This window comes from Manis javanica, chromosome 1, assembly GCF_040802235.1.
Source record: "Manis javanica isolate MJ-LG chromosome 1, MJ_LKY, whole genome shotgun sequence".
NCBI classification, from domain to species: Eukaryota; Metazoa; Chordata; class Mammalia; order Pholidota; family Manidae; genus Manis; species Manis javanica.
In genome coordinates this window covers 53,597,040-53,622,635 of record NC_133156.1, presented here as the reverse complement: position 1 = coordinate 53,622,635, position 25,596 = coordinate 53,597,040, and the positions used below count along the sequence as shown (strand labels likewise).

Sequence of the window (25,596 nt, the reverse complement as noted above, 5' to 3'; positions counted from 1 at the left end):
TTTAGAAATCTGGTATCTTACATCTTTATAGCACATGTCAGTTTGGACGAGCGCATTTCAGGTGCTCAGTAGGCACTCGTGGCTGTCCTTGGACACTGCCATTCAGATATGGGAAGTGGAGGCATGGCTAAGTGATGCGCTTTGCCTCGGGGCACCCAGCTTGTACACTTCAGAGAGGGAGCCCAATCCAGGAATGCAACCATGGGAAGTGGTTTGATTAGTGGGGATGACCTTGGTCAGGAGGTCTGCTACACAGGTTCTTCAATGTCTGTTGATATTTTGGTCAGGACTAATCTTTGCTGTGTCTACACTGCAGTATGTTTACAACATACCTGGTCTCTACCCACTAGATGCCATTAGCATCCCCTGAATTAGGACAACCAAAAATAGCTCCAGAAATTGCCAAAGAAGTCCCCTGGGGGGCAATCTCATCCCCATTTGAGAGCTGCTATGTTAGAATAAGTCAGAAATGGGGGGTGGGGAGAGAGTGTGATATTGGCCCACATAACCAATGATGAAAGGCAAGGAGGAAGCTGGGTCTCAGGGACAAGTGGCATCAGTGACTGGAATATTCCTGGAACAGCCCCTCTTCTGCTCTTGTTATAGCCTCTCTAGCCCCCACCGAACTTGCTATGCTCTATGAGGCTGAGCCTGGGAGGCGGCTGGTCCCTAAGCTCACATCTTGGCTTTACCAGAGAGAGGGACTCTCTGCTCCTTACCTTTGTATTCATTCCCAAACGCTGATTGGCCCAGCCTGGGTCACACAGTCACTCCTGGTCTGGAGGAGGATTCCCAGATCATGTGGGAGGAGCAGGGGTAGCAGTTCACCCAAAAAAGTGGGTAAGAGCTGCAAAGATAGAACAACGCTTGCCCCCTACAGAGCAGCAGGATGTCCAGGAGCCAGGAGTGATAGGATTATGTGGAGAGCAACCCTGGGGCTCACCTTCCTCCTCAGGGAACACAAATGCAGTTGATGATAAGGAGCAGGCAATGACCCTGAAGCCCAGGATGAGACCACAACAGAATTGGGACGATCTCTTCACTAAACTTTGACTGTTGAACATCAAGAATCTCTCTTTCTTTTTGCAGATATTCTCCTTAGCATAGAGCAGAACATTGGGCAAGTTAATAGATGTGATGGTTAATTTTATGAATCCACTTGTATTTTTGGATGAGATTGACATTTAAATCAGTGAACTTTGGATAAAAACGACCACCCTCCAAAATGAGGTGGGCCTTATCCAATCAGTCAAAAGTTGGCTTCCAAGCAAGGGAGCGTTCTCCAGAAGACTGCCTTTGGACTTCCTCTGCACCACAGGACCTCCAGCCTGCCAGCTCACACTCCAGATTTTGCACTTGTCAGCCTCCATACTCTCATGAGCCAATTCCTTACAGTAAATCTCTTTTTATGCACACCCACATCTTATTGATTCTATTTTTCTGGAGAACCCTGACTAATGCAACATGTTTTCATTAGCCACTTTTTGAATGAATAGGAAAAAAAATGAATTTATGTTTTCTGTAAGAGTCAGGGATAAAGGAAAGAAGGAAAAGGCAAATTCAAGGTGGCATTCAATGAGGATCTTTCTTGTTATCAGATATTTGAGACACTGGGATGTTGGCCAGAGAAGGAGATGCCTTTAAGACCCGAGTTGAGTATGGGGTGGTCCAGGATAGGTCACAACTGGGCTGGTGGCTAGGGAGAGAGAAGGGCTGCCTCTTAGAGCATTACTAGATAGGACCAGCTGGACCTGGCCTCATGTGGTAGGGAGGACAGGAGATGGAGGCCGAGTTGCTCAGCTGAACAGCCAGGCTGGGGCTCTGGGGAATGTGAATGATAGTGGCCTATGGATGGTGATAGGAAAGATGAGAAGGTTCTGGTGCACCATGATGAGTCCTTAATGAGACCCTGCTTGATTGTACTTAGTAGTTGGGCATCTAGGGGAAAATGGGCCAGATGCACTGAGGAACATGGAACCTGGAGTAAGAGGGTCTGTAGGAAGCCCTGAGAGCAGCCAGACTCCTCATGGAAAAGAGCAGAAGCCTGTGATGGACCCCTGGGGAAGACCAGAGACTGGAAGCCAGCAAGGGAAAGAGGCTTGGTTGGCAACACCCTGCAAGCCCCGCCATGGAGCAGAGGCTCATTCCTGAGACCACCCCTGTCTTCTCAGGGGACACTGGTGCAGACATGAACCTGAGCTCCCTTAGGCCCCACTGTGTGACCTTGAGCATGACTTCACTTCTCTAAGCCAAGCTTCCTTCTCTGTAAGTTGTGGGTAGTAATTGCCACCTCACAGAGTTACTGTAAAGTTCACATGGGATTATAATTGCTAAGCATGAGGCACTTAATAGGTACTTCATAAGCCCCTTGGACTACTTCTTGCTGTGGCTGGTCTTGGTGCCCACGACCCGTTCTGCCCTGTGTGCAGGAAGAGCATACTGACCTTCTCCTACTCTAAAAGCTACCATTATTGAGCACTCCCTCTGGGCCAGCTGCCCTTCTAAGTGCTCTACACAGTATCACTCCCTCCTAAACAACCCTTTGGGGTGGCACTAGTATTATTATCCCTTTTCTGCAGATGAGGAAACAGGTTCAGAGACATACCCAAAGGCACACAGGTCTTAGGTGCTGAATGTGAGTTTCAGATCCAGTCTACTGGACTTCAAAGCCTGCTCGGCTCTGTTCAGCCACCCTATGATGTTCTGCCACCAGACTCTGAGCTACGTGAGGGCTAGGAGGGCCTCACTGAGAATCTTGTATAGCGCCTGATGCAGTGGGAATGACAGATGCTCTGTAGGGGATTCAGACAGCACACTGGTATAGAGTAGGTCGCGCCCTCCTCTGCGTCCTCAGCACATCTTCTCATGGCACCAAGACACCAGGGTCAAGCAGTCCATGTCTGGGACAAGAACAGTCAGAATGACAGGACAGATAAGAGGCAGAGACTACGACAGGGACAGATCACCAGGTCTACCTGGAGCCAAATGCTGGGCTCTGAATGTTAACCTGTCACTTACTAACCTGAAGGACTTTGGGTGAGTTATTTAACCTCCCGGGCTCAGTTGCCTCAAATACAAGGCAGATAATGAAAATACCAACCACACAGGATTGGATAGTATAGGTAAAGTCTGGTACATAATGAGTGCTCAATAAATGTTAACTCATTTTAAGAAGCGCTTAGGCCTAGAAATGAAAGATACAGCTGCTACTTAATCAGGCATCTGAGATGTTCCAGGCCCTTTCTCTACATCATATTTATTCACCCTCCCCACCTGCCTGTGGCTGACAGATGAGCAAGTGAAGGGAGGAGGACAAGGGTGTGTCTCAGGTCACATAGCTGAGTGACCAAGCCAAGACATCCTTTTAAGTGTTTTCTGACTTACAATGCCACGCCCTCTCCTGTACTCAGTGTCCAGGGATATTGAAGGGGAACACAGACCTGTTCCCCAGGGTGTAGAGAACTCAAACAAGGGCAGAGGAAGAGGTGGAGAAGTAGGGAGGCGGAGGGAGGGGAGCGAAACTCTCATTGGTTGGACTCCAGGAGAGGAGTTTTAAAAGTGCTCTGTCACTCTGTGCCATTATTTTCCCCATTTCCCAGGTGAGGAATGTGAGAATCAGCAAATGAAGGGCCTGCCCGAGGTCACATAGCCAGTAGGCACCAAGCCAGGATGAGAACCAGATCTTAATCTAAACTCACTGAATGGGAAACCTTCCTGCCTCTGCCCAGGGCCCCCTGGAGGATGAGGAAAGGCAGGTGAATGGGGAGGGGTTACCATCTCAGTCCCACAAGTGTCCAAAGAAATGCTTGGGGACCTGCAGCACTCAGGGGACTAGGATATTACTAAGTGGATTTCTGAATCTCATGTGCATTATGAAAAAGGTTAATTCCTTCACAAGAGAGAAGGGTTACTAGGGACAGAGCCAGGATTCACTAAGCACATGGGGACTGTGGTGAGCATTACTTTGCACACTTCCATTCCAGTTCTGATCACACTGTCTGCTTTCTTTCTGTCTCCCCACTGGAATGCCAGTTCCTAGAAGGAAGGAACTGGGTCTCTCCATGTCTGTACCCCCAATAATTCACACAGCTGGCACATAGTATTGAACTCACACTGCATCCTCCCTCCACCCACCCACCCCATCACTTGCTATCCCCATATCTTGTGATTTTCTTCAAAAAGCATGTCCCTACTTGGCATTAGATATTTATCTATCTTTTGATTTACTATCTACCTCCCTCACATATGATAGCCTGTGATGAGAGACACATAATCTGTTTTGCACATGGCTGTAAACACCTAGTAAAACTCCTGGTCCTCACATGCAGCTTTTGAGGGAAAGATCATCTTTGACAGATCAGACCGAGAGAAGTGACTTGCCCATGGTCACACGTCTAGTTGGTGGCAGAGGTGGGATTCAAGCCCAGTTCTATCTGACTTCAAAGCCTATGTCTAGTCCACTTCTCCTTGCTGCCTCTAATCTAATGGCAAAACCTGGAGGGCAGGGTGCTTGCTTCCCCAGGAGAATGTGTGGTGTCATTTTCTGATGAGCTCCTAAGATTTGTGGTCTGGTCACCAGAGGATAAGGACCAACCAGGCTGACTTAAAGACAACGTCCAGCTGCACCTGTTTATTAGTGAGCCTACAAGCTGTGGCTGAGGTAACTGACTTTATCCCTAAGGCTTCATAACAGTCCCACTGCTTTAATTCCCTGGTTTTACAGGGGCTCAGAGAGGTGAGCTACTTTGCCTATAGCCACACAGCTAGCTCATGGGAGAACTGAGCTGAGAGATTTGATCCCAGCTCTATTTGACTCCAAAGCCTGTGTTTTTCCCAAGCTGTTTCTTTTTATGTTTTGTGTATGCACTGGCAAGACCTGGAGCCAAACTGCAAAGCTATCCCATAGGCATCTGGTCTTATCATATTCCCACAGGATCTCAGATCCTTAGCAGCTATTTTAAACTTTAGTGTGAATTTAATAGGAGCTTCAATAGGAGCCTCTGGAGACAGAAACGCCTTGGGGGTCCAATCAAATAAACCTCTAAAGAAAATTCAAGCATTTGGGCTAAAGATCGGGTGTAGCTGGTAACCATGATCCTACCTGACCAGCACCACTCTCATATCCTGGGAACTGCTCTGCCACATTCCAACCACAGTCAGTTACTAGGAGAGTCCAGGTCTTATATAACCCTGCTCCCAACCTCTGCTGATTGGCCCAAACTGAGCCAATCATGGTATCCTTCTACCTCAAGCTCTGTTTTGACTGGTCCAATCCAGACTGATCGCAGACTTTCCCCAAGAGTTTTGGTATGGGAACTGAGAGCAGAGGTGAGTCCCTCTCTAGTGAGAGGATGTTCCAAAGGTGCAACTCAGGAATCAAGAGGTAACAAATTCTCAAAGAAATATTTGAGGATGGGGACAACCTGCTTCATGTCCCTGAGGACACATGAAGCCAGAAGAGAGGGGTTCCTCTGTGGAGGCACTGTTCCATGCCTCTCCTGGGAATTTCTCCATGGAAATGCTGCCCACATAAGAGCCAGCCTCACTCCGGCCCCATAGCCCTTCCAAAGGTTTTACTCCCCACCCCTTCCCTAGCCTGAGCCTCACGCAGCTAAGCCAGGAATGGCAAACCCAGGACCTGTGGCTGAGCCTGGAGGCTTCTGTCCTCATCTGAAATCCACCCACAACAAGGCCCCGCCCACCCAGGTCTGCTCCCTGGAGGCTGGGTATGCATGTACGCTAGGGCGCACAGCCATGCTGTGTACATGTGTGCCTGCACACATGCAGATCCATGCCTGCCTCTCCCGCACAGGCACACTCCCTGTTCACAGACTCAGATGTCACAGAACAAACATATTTGTATCCTTGAATCCAGACCTCACACTTGTACTCATATACACACACACACACAGTATGCAATATCAGCCACACAGGCACAGGAGCATCCACAAAGACCTGTGTCATCTCTCTCACACACACACACACACACACACAGCCCTCTTCTTTGGGACAGCTCACTTTCCCTCGGAAAGACTTGTTCCTCAGAGTGCAAAGTCAAGAGGGCAGTAGGAAGTTAGCAAACGGATGGTGGGCTGGCGGAGGAAGGGGACACGTGGCAGGAACAGAAATGTGTTTTAATCCCATATGACAAGAAGGAGGTGGCTCTGCCCATCAGCCACACTAACCACACTTTGCTGCACATTCTCTCTTCCCCAGTCCTGTGCTAAGGGAACTTCCATCAAAAGAGCTTCCCTGGAAGTCCTTCCCCAGCCCGCTGACCTGGCCTTGCAAACCCCACCCTCTTACATGAACACACATGGTGCACATGCTCCCTAGCTGTTGGTCTTCTTAGCACTTACCACCACTGAAATACTCCAGATTTTACTTTAAAAAAATCTTATTCGTTGTTTATTCCTTTAGAGCATATGCTTTCTGGGAGCAGAGCTTTTTTCTGATTGTTGACTGCTGATTCCCAATATTACAGGGCCTGGCAAATCACAGGCAATCAGTGAAAAATGTGGTTTTATGAATATCTCATTTCATACTCCAGGCCACACCATGAAGTATGTACTATTTGGATCCTTATCTTACAGACAAGACAGTGGGGGCTTAGAGAGGGTAAGTGACTTGCCCGGGCATGTAGCTATTGAGTCGAAAGCTGGGATCTGGCTCAGGCCATTTGGTTTCAGAACCTGGGATATCAGTGTTGGGCTCTACTTAACCAGTTGTCTGAAGCGAGGCAAGCTTAATGCCCTTATCTGGACTGAGGTTGCTCAGCTGCAAAATGAAGTTAAAGGAGACATTCTCTCATGTGTCCTCTAGCTTGGGGGTTGTGTGATTTCCCAGTTGACACTTGGCAGGTGTGAAGAACTCGATGCTTGTCAAAGCATTTCCAAAGAGCTTACCTGATTTGATTCACACAACCCAGAGGAGAACCTGGAAGCTCAGGACGGTGAGTATATGGCCTAAGTCCCACTGCTGGTTAGAGGGGGATTCAGCCACGAACACCTGAGTGGCCCGAGGGTCCCGGGCTGCCAGAGCAGCACAGACTTCTTCCAGCCTTCTCTGTCTATCAGTGGGCTTGGTTTGCTTCCCCAGAGAAGTAGCAACCCTCGCTCCCCCCTGCTCTTCTCTCCTTTCCTTCAGCTGACATCGGTGAACACCTACGATGTGCTGGGCTCTGTGCCAGCCAGGAGGGATGTAGGCCAACCTGGCCCACTAGCTTGCTTTCCAGCAGAGGATCAGACAAACTGCGGCCTGTGTGTGCTTGGTAAGCTGAAGGCGGAAGTTCAGGGACACTTAGGAGCACAGGAGCAGCGCCCCTCACTGCCCAGGAAGGCTTCCCTGAAGAGGAATCTGTGCCTTTCCTGAGAAGAGTGGGTTTGCAGGAATTAAAGAAGTGACAGTGGGGGAGGTGTTCCCTTACTGAGGCCCAAGGTCAATAAGCCAGGCCACTGGGAAGACCCACCCCTCCCACCCATCAGCTCTGAGGCCACAGCCCTGCACAGCTGGGGCTCCCAAGGCCACAGCTCTTGTCAGAAGGCAGCTCCTTCCAGCTCCGTCACCCGAAGGCTGGTTGCTGCTGGGCTCTCACATCCCTTCCAGCTTTCCCTCTGCCTGGCCTGCCTTTCTCCACTTCCAGAGATGCAGGATTCATCCTAGGCCTGATTTATTAGCCTTTTCCTGGAATCATCCCAGATGCAGTTGTTGGTCTCATTCACTGACCTGCCTGAGGGCCGGGAAAGGAAATTCATTAGGCCAGGCAAGCTGGCGGCCAGGCCCATCTGTCTGGGCATCTGTGCTCCCCTCCTTTTCCCTTCCTTCCCCTGCCCTCCATTCCCTCACCTCCCCTCCTCTCCTTATCTATCTTTTCCACCTGCAAAGGCAGGAGTTCTGTGCCCGGGACCCTCCTTAGGATCACCAAGGCCATGACACCTCTGAGCCCCCACGTGCCAGAGGGTTCCTGACCCGGGGGAGGAGGCAGGGAGTTCCGTCAGAAACCCCTCTGCAGCTGCCCTCCAGCCCTGCACCCCCAGGCTTTTCTGACCCAGGAAGCAAAGCATTTTCCATCTGGAGAAGTAGAAACCTCTCTCCCAGCAACTAATGGCAGGTGTACCAGACCTGCCGGTTATTATGCAAAAGGTGTCTCCCGGAGCAGGTTGTATGGAAATCAGAACTTCTGACACAGCCTGCTACCTTTAAAGCAGCAGGCAAGAGGGACCTTCCGAAACATTCTTATCCCAACACGGGGCAGCAAGATGATATTAAGGACTATAGAGATCAATGCTTTGTATTTTAGTACGTTCTAAATAAACGTTTTAAAAATATAAATTTATAACTAGCATATCTAACCCTGATTATAAAAGTTATAATTGAATTGAATAAAGCTTACACAGGTATTTACATTTTTAAAAGCAGATCCATTTAAAGAAAAATGATAAGTAAATAACAGTTATAGGAGATAGACAGATTTGGTGAAAATACTAGAGTTTCGGGCTCACTGTTTTAAAAGAACAGGGCAGTGAAGGTTGCCAAGGTTAAACTTTTCTTGAGGTGAAGCAAAGCTTGATTAAGCCAGCCTACTTGGTGAAGGGAAAATGCAACTCCTGTAACTTGCTAAGCCAGCACCTTGCTAAGCTCAGCCTGCAGAGGGGAAACCACTCAAATCAGAGACTGCTTGTGTGCAGTGACCCCGGAGGCTCACGCAAACATGGCCTCAGGCCTTAGTAAATGTTTAGCCTCAGAGACTGGCTGTCAGGGTGAGACCTGAGGACCTCTGTCCCTGACAGCTGGCACCATGGAGGCCAGCTGGGGCAATGGGGGCAGGGAGGAAGATCCTCCCTGCCCCGTGGTGACCTCTTCTTATAAAAGGAAAAGTAAGGAGCTGAGATCCTTGGAAACTGCAAGTAATAAGTGAAGAGCAGTGTCTGCAGCTTCTTGTTGATAATATCCTGGAATCACATGTGTGCACACATGCACACACACACACAGAGCCATCACTGCACTGTCACCTCCACCTATGTGACCGTACAGACAGATGGCCTACACCATCACAGGTATACATTTACATGCAGACATGCCGACTCAGACACACAGATCTTGAGGTATATACACAAAAAATGTATACATAAAAACATACCAGCACATCACCATGTGTGTACACACACATACACAGACTCCTTTCACACCCACACCGATACAACAACCATGCTTAAAGTCACACATCCCTGTACGCATGGACAGGCAGCACTCACACAGAGATAAACACACATGCAAACATGTCTGCCTGGATATTTAAACACAGGCAAATAGAGAAAGACACCATGTACACAAAGACACCTTCACACTTGGGCACATATGTCTAGATCCCCTATGACACTTACAGATAAAAACACACCTAGGTGAACACACACGTACATGCAGAGGATGCAAATACATATTCCCAGCTGTAGTGCAGAACAGCCCACCTCGGCCTTGGGAACGTCACATCAGACTTAACAGGGTCTGCCTCCCATATGTCCCTTCTGCTACCAGCAGCCCAGCCCACAGAGGATGCCCAGGAGGTGGGCCTGAGCCAGGCGTGCCCTGGCCAACTCTCCCATGCCCCAACCCCACAAGGAGCTCGGACTGGGGGAATGGGAAGGCACCCTCCCCACTGTCCCAGAGGTTTATGTCAGGGACCAACATCACACCAGGCCCACCCCACCTGCCACACCATGAAGTCAGCTGACCACTGTCTGTCACTCTGTCACAAGGACAGGGGAGAGAAGGCAGGCCCAGAGACCACTGGACTAGTGGAGCTTCCTCTCCCACTTCACAGCTGTGGGCCTCGGGCAGTTCGCCTCTCTGAGCCTCAGTCTGCTCATCTGCAAAGTGGGTATGACAAGGACACCCAGCTCAAGGAACATGAGGACTAAGTGAGGCGGTGCACAGAGAACACTCACACAGCCCTCATCACATGACAGGCACACAGTCAACCAGGTGGTTTGCTGTCACAGCCTCGGTGCCATGTCAAGAATAGACTGGAAAGAAGCAAGAGTGAATGTGGAGATGGCACGGAAGCTGTGGAGGGGTCAGCACAGGCAGAGGGAAGCTAATGTGTTCATGAGACTTTCTCAGGAAGTCAGAATTTGACAATGGGTTGGATTTGGAGTTTGAGGGAAAAGAGGAGATGAAAGGGAATCCCACCTTTCTGACTTCAACAAGTATAAAGTGGAGACATTTGAAACAAATGAAGGAAAAGTGATTTGGGAGGAAGTAGTTTAAATACGCCTTCTGATTTCTGTCTCAGCCCCCACACTCTGGGAAAGGAACAGTCACTACCTGTCTCAAGAGTCACCCCTGCCCTCTACCAGAGCCCATGCTCCTGGCATGCTCATGCACCTGAACTATCTACTCTGCAGGTGAATTCTTTCCCAGGAGCTCCCTCCACCCTTCACATGAGCTCAGGCCTGTAGGAAGCCTTGGTGAGTGAGCCCAGGTTAGCCAGGTTGCCATGCTGAGGCCCCTAGTGAATTCCTCCTGTTCATTCCTCTTGCTTTTGGTAAATCCTCTAGTCCCTTTTGCCTTTTGCAAGGGTGGAAAGAATCCTCAAAAATCTGTACTGGCCCGTGAGCTTCCAAAAATAGCTGTTTGGGTCCACTAGAAGCTGGGTAGGAGCATTAATAGCAACTGAATATATTTCCCTTTTCCCTGAACATGACCTGAATTATTAAATGATTCACTTTCACTGGAGACAGTAGAGTATTAAGCCAATGGCCTTTGAAGTCAGACTGATCTGGGTTGGAAACCAGCCTTTGCCACATTAACAGTTTTGTGATCTTGGGAAAGGTAGCACAGGTCCTGGCACATGGCAGGGGCCTTACTCAGAGGGAGGGAGCTGTGATTTGAGAAAACTGAGGAGACATGAATTTCAGCTGGAACAGCCCTCAGACATCTTCTGCCACTCTAGAGGTGGGGAAACTGAGGCCTGGAGAGACTGAAGGGCTTGCCCAAAGAACCACATAAGAGGCACAACTCAGGAGTAAATGCCAGCCCTGGTCTCTCTCCAGACCTGCTCTGGGGAGGCATGGACACTGGTGAAGGCCACAGCACTTACACAATGTGCATTTCAGTTGGTTGCAGGATTGGTCTAGAGCAGAGAGGCACACAGGGGTCCCACAGGCTGCATCAGTGTTGCTCATTTGTACAGAGTAAGCAGCACAATGTTTTGAAAAAATATCTGAACTAGTTGGTACAATGGACAAATCAGGAGGTTTCATAGAAAAATCCAAATTTCTGAATTCTTTTTGAAGAATCAGAAAACATGGCCACCCTGGACCTGTGTTACTATGTGGCAACCAGGAGTTAGAGCGGCCCTGGGGCTGCTCCCTTTGGCTGGCTCCATAATCTCTAGTTTGCCCCAGTCTCTACCTCTCTGCTATCTCTGGACACTATAGCCTGGTGTCACCTGCAGTTTACCATCATGTCAGAACTACTGTGTTCTGAATATGTGGCCCACTCCCTCCTTGAATATGACCTGCCCTGTCCTGCACACATGCGTTTATGATTCCAGACCTAGAGTGTCTCCTTTAAAAAGCTGTTTCAAGAGATACAGCTATATCCATGCTCTAACCCATCTGTGCCATGGTACCTATTGTTATGTAATCCTGAGTCATTTCTCTCAAACTCTTTTAGCAAATGTTTCCCCTCAGAAATCTTCCTCCCCACACCCATTTGGAAAGAGAAAATCCTGCCTGAGTTTGTAGTTGGGCCCTTTCTCTACATTCCCCCCCTTTTCCTCTTCTTCTGGATCTTGACAAAGGTAATGGTCCTCCTCTTCCCACTTGCGCCCCCCAGCCCCCAGGCCCCTTGCCCAGGCACCAAGTGCCTCTCCTCTCCTTCTCCCTGCAGAAGCCTGGCCCAGCACTCTGCATCCGGGGCAGCTCTGTGCAGCTTGCCCTTCCTTTCTGTAACGGGTAGGCAGGGAGGAGGATGGAGCGGGGCAGAAGATCCAAGGCCAGGCAGCACTGCTAAGTGTGCTGTTTACTGGGCGACGGGTGGAGGGTAGGATTCCCTAAGTCCCTGGGAGGAGGAAAACGATCACCAACCCCACGCTCCCATGGTTTGCTCTGGATGGTGGGGTAAAAATCTTTACCTGCCTTCCCTCCACTTTTAGAGATAAATAAATAAAGATATCATGTCTGAGATAGTTGGGGCCCCCCCTCTTTGACCTCCTCCTCTAAAGGCTCCATTTAGGCCCAAACCACTTTCAAAACTGCCATGGCCTCCCGACCCAGCCTTCCTGCCTCTACCTCACCCCCGCCTACCCCTATCCACCTTGCCTCCAGCTTGACCAGCTTTCCTGGCTGCTTCAATGCCACCAAGAGCTCCCTGTCACCTTCAGAATAAAAACCAAGGCCCTGGCCCACCAGGTGGGGCCCACAGACCTTCTCAGCCTCCTCCCACCTCCCCAGGAGTGGTGGGCACTCAGGCCAGGAAGCTGCCAGCTGGCCCTCTGCTTTGCCTGTTCTTCCTCCGCTAGGACAACCTGCCACTGATTTTTCAGGCATCAGCTTAAACAGCACCTCCTCCCTGACTCTTTGTCCCACCAAAGGGGTTAGATTGTTTTGCTCCTCCTCTGTCTCCACAGCCCTCTACTGTGGCCTGCCTGGTCATACTGTGTTTGCAGATCTGTGTTCCAGATGCTGAGGCTCTCAGACAAGGACCCTCTGGTTCATCTGTGTCCTCAGAACCTGGTGCAGGGCCTGGCATGAAGAATGGCTAATAAAGACTGGAAGAACTGAAACAGTGCAGTACTGAATTTCAGCAAAGACACAGGCTGCTCACAGCTGGAAGAGGTTGTCCTTGGGCCTTCTGAGAATGTTTCACACACACGAGGGCTGTGCTTCAAGGAGGTGACCAGGAGCCCTCCTCCTCTCCATCCCTCTCACAGGAAAAGGTCATTCCATCACCGCGCACAGGACACTTGACCACAAAGTGCCTTAAGTTACTACTGTCCATTTCCTGGGTCTACACCTTGTGCCTGCAAATGGACAGTAAGCTCCTAAAGAGAAAGTCTATGACTTTCATCCATCGATCATCCATCCACCCATCCAATCAAACATCTACACTGTACCAGACACACCAGTGGGTCCTGGGGATAAAATGGGAAGCAAAATCAGATGGGACCTCTGTCCTCAATACAGCTAACAGTGTGGTCTGGCAGAGGAAACATGCAAACAGATAATTACAAATAAATACAAAATATCAACTGTGACAAATGCCTTGAAAGAGAACTCAGCAGTGCTATGATAGGGAGATTAGTCCCGGTGTGAGGGAGAGGAAAAGCCCAGCATGGTGGCAACAGCAAGAATATGGGGAGTGTGGTATAGACCAGCAGGCACTACAGAGCTAGGAGGCCATGACCAGGAGCTTAGCAACAGTAAGACATGGCCTCTGTTTAGGCAGCACATACCCCTGAGCAGGCATTCTAAACATTTCTTTGTTCACTCATTTGTACAAACCTGCTCAATCATACAATATGTATTTTTCCTGTGATGTCATTTTTTCTTCTATTACACAGTATCTACATATAACCATGCGTGTCTATGTAGATAGGTGAATACACAGACACCCTCACACACACGCACAGGCACATGTGCACAGAGCTTCCTTCTCCTCCCGACACTCTGTGTCTACATGAGATAGTCCACTGGCATGCAGCTGTCACCGTCATCATCTTCATAAGGATATAACCATTGCATCTTATGCTTTTATATTATGTTCTACATTTTATATTTATACAACTTTTTAGCCAGTGCCACTTTACCAGGAAAATTATATGCATTGTCCCTACTCTTCACAACAGCCCTACTGATGGGTTTTGTTTCCCCATTTCACAAATGTGGAAACTGTGACTCAGAGATGGGAAGCTGCTCACCCAAAGTCACATAGCCAGAAGTGGGGGGAGGCAGCACCAGAGTCCAGGTAAGTGTATGGGACTCCACCTCCACGTTGCCTCCTTTCTAGCATTTCAGGACCCAAAGGGACCTGAGCGAGTAGTCAGACAGCTGGCTGAGTCAGGAGTCACCTGTGGCTGCTGAAAAGTTTGCCTCTATTTAAAGAAAGGGCCATTAGGGATGGGAACCATGGCCGTGGCTGTGCAGACCAGCTGAGTTCTGGGGACTCAGTGGAGCTGCCCAGCCATCAGCAGCCCCTGCACAATAAACCTGCTGACCCAGCAGCCAGAGGTGACCCCCCGAGGTCAGGGCCCCTGGCCAAGGCGAAGGCACACAAATCTGGGAATCCCTTTCCTACAGACCACACAGAGAGGGTGAGAGAGGACTCAACTCAGATGGACAGCCTTGAGGCCCACTGGGAATTTGTCCCAGGCCTTTGGGGTCAGACCCAGATTCATATACAACAAGCTTGGGCTGCATGTCTGACCTTGGCTAGGGACTTTCACATACATCTTGCTACCAGTCCCCATAGTGACCCTTTGTGAATAGTACTATTAATATACCCATTTAAATAGAAAGAAAGGGAGGCTCAGAGAGGTTAAGTGTTTGACCTGAGCTCACACAGCCACTAAGTAATAGAATTTCACTCAGTAGCATTTAATATCCATTCATTCGATAAACACTACGGCATGTCTAGGTGTGTGAGACACTCGCTGCTCTAGGCCTTTGGGATACACAGATAAACAAAACAGACAATATCCCTGCCCTCGTGGAGCTGACATTCGGGTACCACTCTGTGCAGTCACTACCAAAACAGAGAAAACTGAGACCCAGACAAGGGGAGCTTGTGTGCTAGTAGATGAGATACATACGTAGAAAATCTCAAAGCACTGTGGTTGGGCTTACAGAGGGGCTGTAAAAATAAATAGGCACAGAGAAGGCTTCCCAGAGGAGGTGTTACCTTACATGAGCCCTGCAGGATCAGTCAGGGACAGGAAAGTCAATCCAGCTGGCATTCGCAGCAGGTGTTGGAGCCCAAACTGGTCTCTTCTGGCTGCTGCACTCTGAGACCCCAACCTGACTTTTTCTGTCAGCTTGAACCAGGGCCCAGAAGCAGGAGGCAGGTCTTTGGTACAGGCAGCTCTCTCTCTCTGGCTGTCAAGACAGGGACAGACATGGCTCAAGAGCAGATCGGGGGCTCAGAGGAGCTCTGGTTTACAGGAAGCACTGGACAATTTTTAAGCAGGAAAGTGGCCCAATGCCTTTCATGGTACCAAAGAGCCTGTGGGGCTGAGCAGAGGCTGCGGTGGAGGGAGGGAGCATGGGGGCAGGGAGAGGGCCGGGTGGAGGCATCCAGGTAACCACAGTGGGATGGCAAGGAGGCTGCCCTAAATTCAGTGCTCTGAAAATTGTGTTTTAATTTATGTTTTCAGAGGTAAAATTATCTTTGCACAAATCAACCAAGAAAAGAAAAAAGAAAGAAAGAAGAGACAGAGGAAAGGAGAGAGAGAGGGAGGGAGGGAAAAAGGGAGGAAGGGAAGAAAGAAAGAAAGAAAAAGGAAAGAAAGGAAAGAAGGAAGGTAGGAAGGAAGGGAAGGCAGAAATAAGTGGGGGAAAACATATCTAATAGCAAAATCCAGCCCAACATTCTCTTTTTGGGGCATCTTATTATGAAATATTTCATACCAAGGAATATATGCACTTTATAACATTATAAAGCATGATAATAAAACAAACAGCTGTGACCCCACCATTGCATGTTAAGAAGTAGAATTCGCTGAGGCTGCCAAAGCTACGGTGGGATCCACTCTGATGTCCTCCCCAGTGCCCTCTATATCCCTACCCACCAAAAGCTGACCACTCCTGATGTCATTTGAACTCTTTCCCTTCTATGGCTTTTTGTGTATACGAAATATGAATGTGTCACTAAGCTACAGAGCACTTGATTTGCTTGTTTTCAAGCTCTATTAAAAATGCATCCTAGACCATTCTCACACTTGCATTCCTAAAGTCAATAATATGTGTCTCCAATTCACCCATGTTGATGCAAGTAACTAATTTATCTGCTCTCACAAGTGTATGGTATATTCCATTGCATGCATAAGACCCTAACTTATTTATCCATTCTCCTGTTACTGGCTGGGCCTTTGGGTGGTGGCCAGCTATGCGCTATCTCAAATAGTGCCACAGGCTCTCGGGCAAGCCTTCCGGAGCACACATGCATGAGCTTCTCTAGGAAGCTTTGGAGTGGAAATGCTGGGTTGTAGGGCCCTCTGCTCTTTCCACTTTTCTGCCTGGACCTCTGAATAGGGCTCAGCAGCCCCACATCAGCCTAGGTGCCAGCAGGCTGGGAGCTCTGGGTGTGGCAGCTGTGTGCAGGCAGGCCCGGGCCAGCTCCCAGGCATTTCTGAGGACTCAGCAGGCGCCCAGATGCCCCTCATCTGCTAGCAAGGCCAGCAGTCCTCCAGCTGGCTACTAGTTAGGTCATGAGGGAGTGTGCAGCTCTCTCACTCTGAGTCACATTTCCTTCAGCACTTGGACCTAGTAAGGCTCTGTTCCCAAGCCACTAGGTCCAAGGGAGATGGTAATAATAGCACCTACTGAGTCGACTGCTCACTGGGTAGTACAAAGCACCTTACACACTTAATAACTCAATTTCCATAACTGGCTGCACCAGATAGGTACAACAGTATCCCCATTTTACAGATAAGAACATGAAGCACTGTAAATCCAGGAGCTTGCCCACAGTAACACATGCTGGTAAGTGGTGAGACCAGGCTTCAAACCCAGGCCGCCTGGCCCCTGCACTCCCCACACTCCGCTCGCCCATCTCTTAGGAGAGGGAGAACACCAACTCCTTGCCCTCTACTTGACCCGTCAGCATTCCTTTACTTGCAAGGAAAAGAAACAGAACTTGAGTGAATGTAAGCACAAGGGGAACTCACTGGCTGACGAAAATAAATACAGAAAGACAGGTAGGAGGCAGACCTCAGAGCCCCGCTGGGGCCAGGGAGGCAAACACTTCCTGAAACATCTCTGTATGAGCTGCCTTAGTTCTCGTTCTGTGAGAGGGCTGAAACACAGTAGCCTGCAGCTCTCCCTTCACCTCCTAAGAGATCCACCATTCCTGTAAAAAACCAAACCCTAACAAACAGGCCAACCACCAGGGAAGGATCCTGATGGGCCCAGGGAAGGGTGCTGACTAGCTGAGCCTGGGCCACCTGTCCTTTCCGGGAGCCACACCAGTGACCAGGGAAGTTCAGGGGCCCCAGTCTACAGCCACAAAGGCTGCACCTGCTCCCAGGTGGGGGGTCGGGGGGTACAGGCACAACACCCGGGACCGGAGCAGGGGGAGAGTGATTGTGAGCAGGGCAAGTGACCCACACTGGTAGTTTCTTTATAACCAGGGCTGTGGTTGTGCCAAGGAACAGAAGCACCTCAGGGGCCTCTGCCTCCTCTCTGGACATTCATCATGGCATGGGCTGCTCTTCCCTCTAGAGCAAAGCCATGCTCAGCACCCAGGATCCAACTAGGCTGCAGAGAATCCCCCTTTTCATAGCTTCCTGTCATTCAGGAGAAAGGATCCCGCTTGGTATTTTAAACTGACAAAATCTCCCTCCATACATGGAGGGTCCCAGGACCAGCTGAGGAGAGTGGACATTGTGCCAGGACTGCTCAGGCAGGCAGCAGAGCCTTAGGAGGGCACAGGGGTTTCTCTAGGCCTGCTACCCACGGGCTCTGCAACCCAGGTGTCGTTCACCAAGGCCATGCTGAAGAAACCCAAGGAGGGCATGTCTTCGCTTTTCCGGGGAATCTGCTGAGGGCCCTGGGAAGGGAAGCAGGAAGCAAGGCAGGGCGCGCATGATATGACATGAGAAAACACTGTGCAGCCTGCCCGGCTCCTTACTGCCCATCTTCCCCTAGGGCCCACCCAACCCTCACCCAGCCCTGTGCTCTGGCTGCCCCTGTGGATCCGGCCAAGGCCCCATGTGTCCTCAGTGAAACCAGGTCAGAGAGCATTCCAGAAGCAAGTAAGGGAGTCAAGCAGATGTGAATCTGGACAGCAGAACAAAGCCAACCTGTTGGCCAAGGAAACTCAATCCGATTATGCCCCGGAGCCCCTGTGGCTGGAGCAGCCTTGTGACCGAGAAGAAAGGGCGCCTTCATAGGCCAGGCCCTGCCTGCTGGCAAAAGGGGCCCTACAGTTGCCCTGCCCTCTTGCCAAACAGCCCCAGGGCTCTGCTGGCCCCTCACCTAGCCTGGGGATGCATGTGGGGAAGGGACCCCTTTATCAGGCCTCAGAGGAGGGAGGTGGGAGGTGGGAGAGGGACATCAGGAAACGCCACAGGCAATGAATGGCTTCAAGGTTAAGGCTCTGGAGATAAAAAAGACAGAGTGTTTGTCCTGAAAATTGGCTCATGGATGGATTAAATTTAGGAGTAACTGGGGCAGATACGCAGGGAAGCATGTTTCCTTAATGAGCCTATCTTTATTTAACTGCTTAATCATTAACTGGGCCAAAAAATCTGGAGGTGACCCCAAAAGTCATGACAATTAAGACAGTGACAGATTGAACCCTGTCCAGCTGTCTCAGGGCTGGGCTCCTGTGACATCGAGTCCCTGTCCCTGTCACCCTTGTCATTCTGATGGGGCAAGGATGGGCTGCGCTAGCCACCAGGGTAAACCCCTGTGCTACACAGCTGCTTTACCATTTCATTTTCCTAACAGAGAGGTGACTGGGATGAGCTCGGGTGCTCTGGGCGATGAGTCGTCCTCCCGCCCCAACATCATCGCCCAGCCCCTCCCTCCAGCCCCTGCACTCCCTTCACTATACTTCTCACACACCCCCCCCAATTCATTCATTCAATAAAGTGTTTTCAAGCAACCGATGGATGTTCTAGGACTTCAGGCTGTTGTCCTCCTGTTTTTAACATTAGGTGCTAACAAGGTTTATAGTGCTGAGCCGCAATGAAGAATGCTTAACCCATCTCAGCCAGCTCTCCAGGTATTTCAGGTATCTGCTTTTGTTTTTGTTTTAAAGAGGAGCTACTTAAATCATGTAGTAGGCATTTCAAATGCACGTTTCCCCATTTTTGCTAAAAGCAGATCCTAGAGGACTTCCAAATGGCGAAGTGTCACCTTCACATTAGGAGGTGAAGACAATCAATGGGAAGTTTGGGATGCAGCACCACCTCCCCAGTGCCATCCCATCGGACTACCTGCCATGGTGGGCATGTCGCCTAGTTGCACTGTCCAGTGCAGTAGCCACTGGTCACACATGGCAATCAAGCACCTGAAATGTGGCTGCTGCACTGGAGGAACTGCAGGTTTAATTTCACTTAATTTAAATTAATAAGTTTAAGTTAAAAGGCCACATGTCGTAAGTGGCTCCCCCTCTGGACAGTGCAGACTTAGATGGTTCCTTATGTAGTGGGACTTTTCTCCCCCTTTAGGCCAAATCCTTACTCTCACCAATGCAGTCATGACAGCAACTCGCCTCCTTAGCATGGTCCATGGTCACGGAGGTCTTTCAGGCCCGCTGAACTGGCAGATACCCTGGGAAGGAGGTCTGGGAGGAGGACACCTGTGGCTCAGCGAGAAAAGGTGTTTTTCCTAAGGTTTCTAAGCACTGAGGGGCTGAATGGGAACTGCGGCCTCTGAGTCCCGTGTGCTTCGCAGCAAGGCTTTGCCTCCCACCTATGCCCTAGTTGCTCCAGGCTCCTAGCAGAACTGGGATTTATATCTCCAGGTGAGCCAGCAAGGCTGGCTGGTGGAGAGTGGTCCCCACTGAGCACTTTGAGCCATAAGATATAAACATTTTCACCAACAAACAAGCATACATACCAAGCACCAGCCATGTGCCAGACTGTGCTGGCCTTGCGCACACAGTGTTGGACCCAGCTGACAGCTCTCTGTCCCCTCTGCAGCTCTCGGCCCAGTGAGCACATCACGGACACCCAGCGCTAAGCTGGGAGGCTAGTGCTTTAGAATCAAGGGGACAAGTCAAAAGAGTGTGATTTCCTAGTATCTGATTTTCATAAGGGGTTGTGCACTTAAAAAAAAAAAGGAAGGAAGGAAGGAAGAAAAGAAGTTTCAATTGGCAAATGTGCTTGGGTATCGATTAAAATAGTATTTTCCATCCGGGAGACTGACAAATGCTCATCAGCATTTTAAGGAAAGAAACAGAGAGGAGGGAGGGGGTCAGGGAAGTGGGCAAAGGCCTGGGTTTGGGTTGGCCTACCTCGCTGCTAAATCCTTGCACTGTCCCACTTACCAGCTGGGTGGCCTTTGGTGGAAGCCTCTATGAGCCTCAGTTTGTTACACGTGTAACATGCGAATGACAGGAATACTGCCTCTTACATATGATAGCATGTGGGTCTGCGCCTGGCCTGGGGTATGCACCGTGATGGACGGTTTCCTTTTCCTTCAACTGGTGGGAACATGGAGGGCAAGGAGAGGAGGAGAAGTAGGGGAGGTTGATCAGGGATTATCTGGCCAGCCGGGCAGACTTTGATCACCCAGTGAGGAAGGGAGAGCCTTTAATTAACTGTCAGCAGGTTCCCTGCAAGCACACAGCACCCTGGTCAGTGGAACTGAGTGAAGCACAGGCATCTTGCTCTGAGCCTCCCAGCTCCTCATCGGCCCCAGGTTGTGGCCCCTTAGACTGCCTGTCTCAGGCAAAGGTCAGCTTCCCAGGGAGACCAGGCCAGACCTCAGAAAGGACAGGCTGGCCCATGTACACACCCACTCATCAGGAACCCACTGTGACCCAAGCCAAGGCCTGCAAGAGGTGAGGGAACTCCTGGGGCCGTAACAGAGATGGCCTATTAGGAGCCAGCATCCACACAGCTCCCTGTGTTTTCTCTGGTGTGGGCAAAATAAACGTAACATCCGCCTCCCTGAGGCCACATCTTTGGATGGCAAATCAAAGACTTGGGCTGAGTCCTGGCTCTGTGACTTTCCTGCTGTGGACAAGTCACCTCCTCTCAAATCCCACACACTAGCTAAGATACTTTAGGAAAGTAAATTCAGCCATCCAAGCCTCAGGGGGTGAAAACACTTGTTTTACTTGGGCAGCTCCAGGCTTACCTACAGGAAGTATTCTCTAGCTCTGTGGTTCTGGTCCCTGGACCAGCAGCTGCAGCACCTGGGAACCTGCTAGAAATGCCAGTTCTCAGGTTCCATCCCAGATCTACTGAACACAACTCTGCGGGTGTGGCCCAGCAATTTGTTAATTTCAGTGAGGCCACCAGGGGTTTCTGAAGCTGCTGGAGTCTGCAAAGCACTCTATTAAGTGGCAGCTGTCTGGGGGTTACTGATGGTCTCAAAAACCCCTTCCAGCTCCCAGTCTGACTGTAGCTGGTAAGGGCTGGGCTTGGGGTAAGACAGAACTGGAAGAATGCCCAGCGCCTCCACTTCTAGCCAGTGGTTTGGGGCAAACTGATTGCTCTCTGAGCCTCAGCCTCCTCATCTTTGAAATGGCAGTAATATTTAACTTGCAGTTTGTCTCAAGGCACCAGATGTAATTATCTGAGTGTCTGAAATGCTGAAAAGAACTCAGAGACTGGTAGTTACTATTATTGTTGTTGGTTTTCTTCTTAAACAATCAGGTATGAGGGATTTTTGTTCTTAAAAAGGGTCAAGTTTCTCTGGCATGAATCCCCACCCGCCCTGTCATCATCCCCCAAATAAGGTTCCCGTAAGGACTGGTGAGTAAAGTGCCGAAGGGCTGGGCCTCTGCTACCATCAGATGGGAGGTTTTTCACCTTTGAATGAGACGGAGGATTTCAATTAACCAGGATTACAAAGGAGGGCCTCGGACGCACCATATGGCCTGGGCCTGGCCTCCAGTCGTCCTGTGTGATCTGAGGCTCTCGTGTGAGATATTAACATAATATCCCTTCCAAAAGCTATTACAGAGACCCAGGCAGCAGAATGTTATTTGGTGGCCGCAGCCCGCCCTCATCAGCAGTGATGAATAAACAAGCTAATCAAATCAGCACAAATTTGCACACGGGCCTGGCAGCTGGGCCTGAAAATCACTATGGCAAAGGCATAATCCTGCCACAAGATGACTTGACTAATGGGCTCCCGATGGGCAGCAGGCCCTGGTGGGCTGCCTGACACGTCTGTGTGACAAGGGCGGCTGCACCCACAGGCAGCCACAGCCACAGTCCCAGAAAGGACAGAGGCCACATCAACAAACAGCAAATTGGGAGGAGCAGGAAGGGCAGGCACTTGTGCATCAGTCTCTCCAGCCTCACTGAGTGTGTGTGCACGTGCGTGTGTGTGTGTGTGTGTGTGTGTGTGTGTGTGTGTGTGTGTGTGTGCACGTGTAGAGAGAGAGATTGGCCCCCACGTGCACACTCCCACCAGTTCCTGAGAACATGGACTCTGGAGGCTGCTCTGGTTCAAGAATTCAAAGTGTCAGTTCTGTCAGTTGCTGGGTGCTCTTGAGCAAGATACTTAACATCTCTGAACTCAGTGTCCTTATTTATAAAATGGAGACAATGAGTGTTCTTAACTCTTGAGGTTATTGTGAGGATTAAATGAAAAATATCATACAGTTTGTCATATAATGAATGTTCACAGTGAATATTCAACACACAGTAGTTGTTGTTGTTGTTGATGTTGTAGTTGTTATTATTATTATTATTATTATTATTATTATGTTGATAAATTTCACCATGAGCCTTCTATGTGCCAGGCCCCAGGCTCTGGGAAAGCCAAGTTAAGGATGCTGCTGCTCTTGCCTTCAAGGAGCAAAACATAATGGGGGCCACGGACAAATGAGTAATTATGATGACTTCCCTGATGGGCGCTGTGAAAGGCAAGAGGGGCTGGGCACACAGAGCAGGGCACCCAGGCCTGAGGACCTGGTTGTCCAAGAGGAGTGACACTACAGTCCAGTTTGGGAAGTGAGTTGGGATCACAGTAGAGAGCCATAGCAGAGCCGGAATCCCACAGGCAGAAACCCAGGTGCCTGGCTGGGCATCAGGTGTCCCCTGAGGGGCAGACAGGCACCTGCTGCCTAGACCAGGGTGGCTATCTGCCCAAAGGCTGGGGCTTCTCAAATCTGAGACAAGATCAGAAGCCATGTCCGAGGAGGCTGGGATCAAGGGACACTTCCGACTGGAGAACTTCATCTACCGTTTCATGGCTCCAGGCATATAAACAGTAGAGGAAGCCCAGGAGGCTTTCTAGGGCAGAAGGAGAGAGAAGTGGTGTAGAAGGTGCCTGCTTGCCTGGCTTGGCTGCCTGCTTCTGCGCCAGGCTGGCTGCTCTCTGAGCCTCAGCTTCCTCATCTTTGAAACAGGAGTGATGCTCGACTTACCATTTGCCATAACATAACATAAGGCTCTTCCCAGGCTCAGTGACCCCACCTTCAGTCACCTTTGTGCCACAGCCATGGAAGCCTATGTGATTGCTGACGTTATGCTTATCTCTATAACAGCTTCCTTTTAAAAAACCTAAATCACTAATTTAAACAAAAACTTTATACCACTACCACAACTGAAGAGCCAGTGCCATGGGCCGTTAATGACAGATAGCTGTACAAATTAAGTGAAAACAAAACAAGGTTATACATGTCTTGTTAGGTGCTGTCACATCCTGGAGACCCGGTCTGAGGTGGTGATGTGGGTGGGAGAGACGAGCAAGTGTTCTAGCAGATGCTGAGGCCACCCGGCACCAAGGTGAGACTCTCTCCTACACAGGCACCAGGATCCAGGGAAAATGAAAGTGGGACCACAGTCCTCGCCGGTTAATTCAGGGTGATTTACGACCAGGGGTATGGGCCACCTCCTTGTTCCTGCAGACAACAAGATACTCATCCCACTGACTTGCCCTGCACTTTGAAATTCTCAGCTGGCCCCGAGAATCTGGAAAGCCATTTCCAGCTGTAAGACTCTTCGATGCTGTGCATGTATCAACTCTTTAGAATAGGTAGAAGCGATCAAACATGGGACACCAGGCCACTCTACCGGTCCTGTCTGAGCTCCTCCCTAGTCGCACCCAATGATACCGGCCCGGACGACTCTCCTGAGACGAGATGTGCCCAGCCATGTGGCCCCTGGGCAGGAACCACCTCTCCCTCAGAAGATGGCAGTGACAGCATGCTGTCCTCAGATCCCTGGACAGTGACCTCTCCAGGAGGACCATCCCATGATCCCTCCTACTCCTCCATCTCAGGGACACCTGTTTCCATGGACTCTCTTCACCCCCCAGCCCATCTCAACCCCCTACCCTCAACTCTGGCCCAGAGACTTCACCCCTTACATCCAGAATGGAGGCAAAGCCCACAGCAGCCCAGGCAGCCCCTGATTCCCATGCTGTGGCCCTGAGCTGCTCCCTCCTGACTCCGCAACTGCTTCCCTTTCTCAGGAGACCTGGTTTCAAGTTCCAGTTCTGCCACTTACCTACTGGGGTTTGGGGAAGCTCACCTCACCTCTCTGAACCTCAAGTTTTCTCATCTGTAGTCAGGATTATAATATTAGTGACCTCACAGTGGGGTGGTTTTGACAATCAAATGAAATAATGTCAGCAAATACATTTGCAAACACAGCAAAATGCTGCCCAACCAACTCAACAAGTGAAAGAGTGAGTAACTGAATGAATGAATGAACCTAGTACGCTTGTAGCAGATAGAGAACCAGACGTAAAGTGTAGAGACCTGCATTCTGGTCCCAGCCCACTGCTAACTGACTGCAAAACCTTGGGCAAGTTGCTTTGCCTCATTGGGCCTCAGTTTCCCGATTTGTCAAGCAAAGAGATTGGACTTCGATTACGGCAAAGGCCATTGCCAACTTTAAATGGTAAGCCATCACTCAGGATATACGACCAGTAAGCATGCTTCTGCAAGCCCATGGTTTACTTGAGAGGCACAGTCTACACCCACAATTTCTCCAGCACTGGGCAGCACAGCCAGGAAAGTGGTTAAGTGAGTGGGCAAGAAATAGCAATCTCTTATTTGCAGCAGAGTAGGCATAGCACTTAACAATACAGGTAAAAATACCAATCTTGTCATTTCTTAGGCTTGTGACAATCTTCAGGAAGTAATGTGAGCTGTGAGCCCCATTTTCCTTGTGAGATAACTTTACCATTCTCTCTGGACTTGCTAGGAGAATTGAATGGGAGTGTAGATTCTTACTAGTTGTTGGTTCTTGCTGCCTACAGATACCAAATTCTCAACAAGGCTAATATTATTTTTTACACTCTTAATTATTGTCATCCTTTCACATTGAACATAAGGGTCTAAAACTAAAGGCAGGAAGGACCTCAAGTGAAGCCACAGGGTTTTGGGGGTGCCCTGCTCTTCAGCCATCCCATTCCCACCACAGCTAGGGCAGCCAACTCTGGGTGGGCCCAGAGGGATCACAGAGGGGCTCCTGCTGTGAGGAGGCCAGGCCTCCAGGATGGTAGCACCCTGGCCACCTCCTGTCTCTTCCCAAGCAGGCCAAGCACACTCTGCTGGCCCTGGAGGCTGGTGTGGAGACCCCTGCCCTCCATGCTACATCCCTGAGTCCTTCAAGGCCCATGCCATAGCCTGAAGGACCAGAAAGGAAGAGAGCGCAGTCAGAGGTGCACCTGCATGCTCGGCAGGGTGGTTACCATGGCTAGATGGGAACTGAGACCCTAAGTGAATCCGGTGCCACCC

At 50.0% G+C, this 25,596-nt stretch overlaps 1 long non-coding RNA gene across 1 annotated transcript in view; it reads right to left on the bottom strand.

The window, feature by feature from the left end:
• Window positions 1-25,596, bottom strand: part of LOC140848506 (uncharacterized) — a 113,009-nt gene that overhangs the window by 43,400 nt on the left and 44,013 nt on the right. The gene's annotated exons all lie outside the window — the stretch shown is intronic.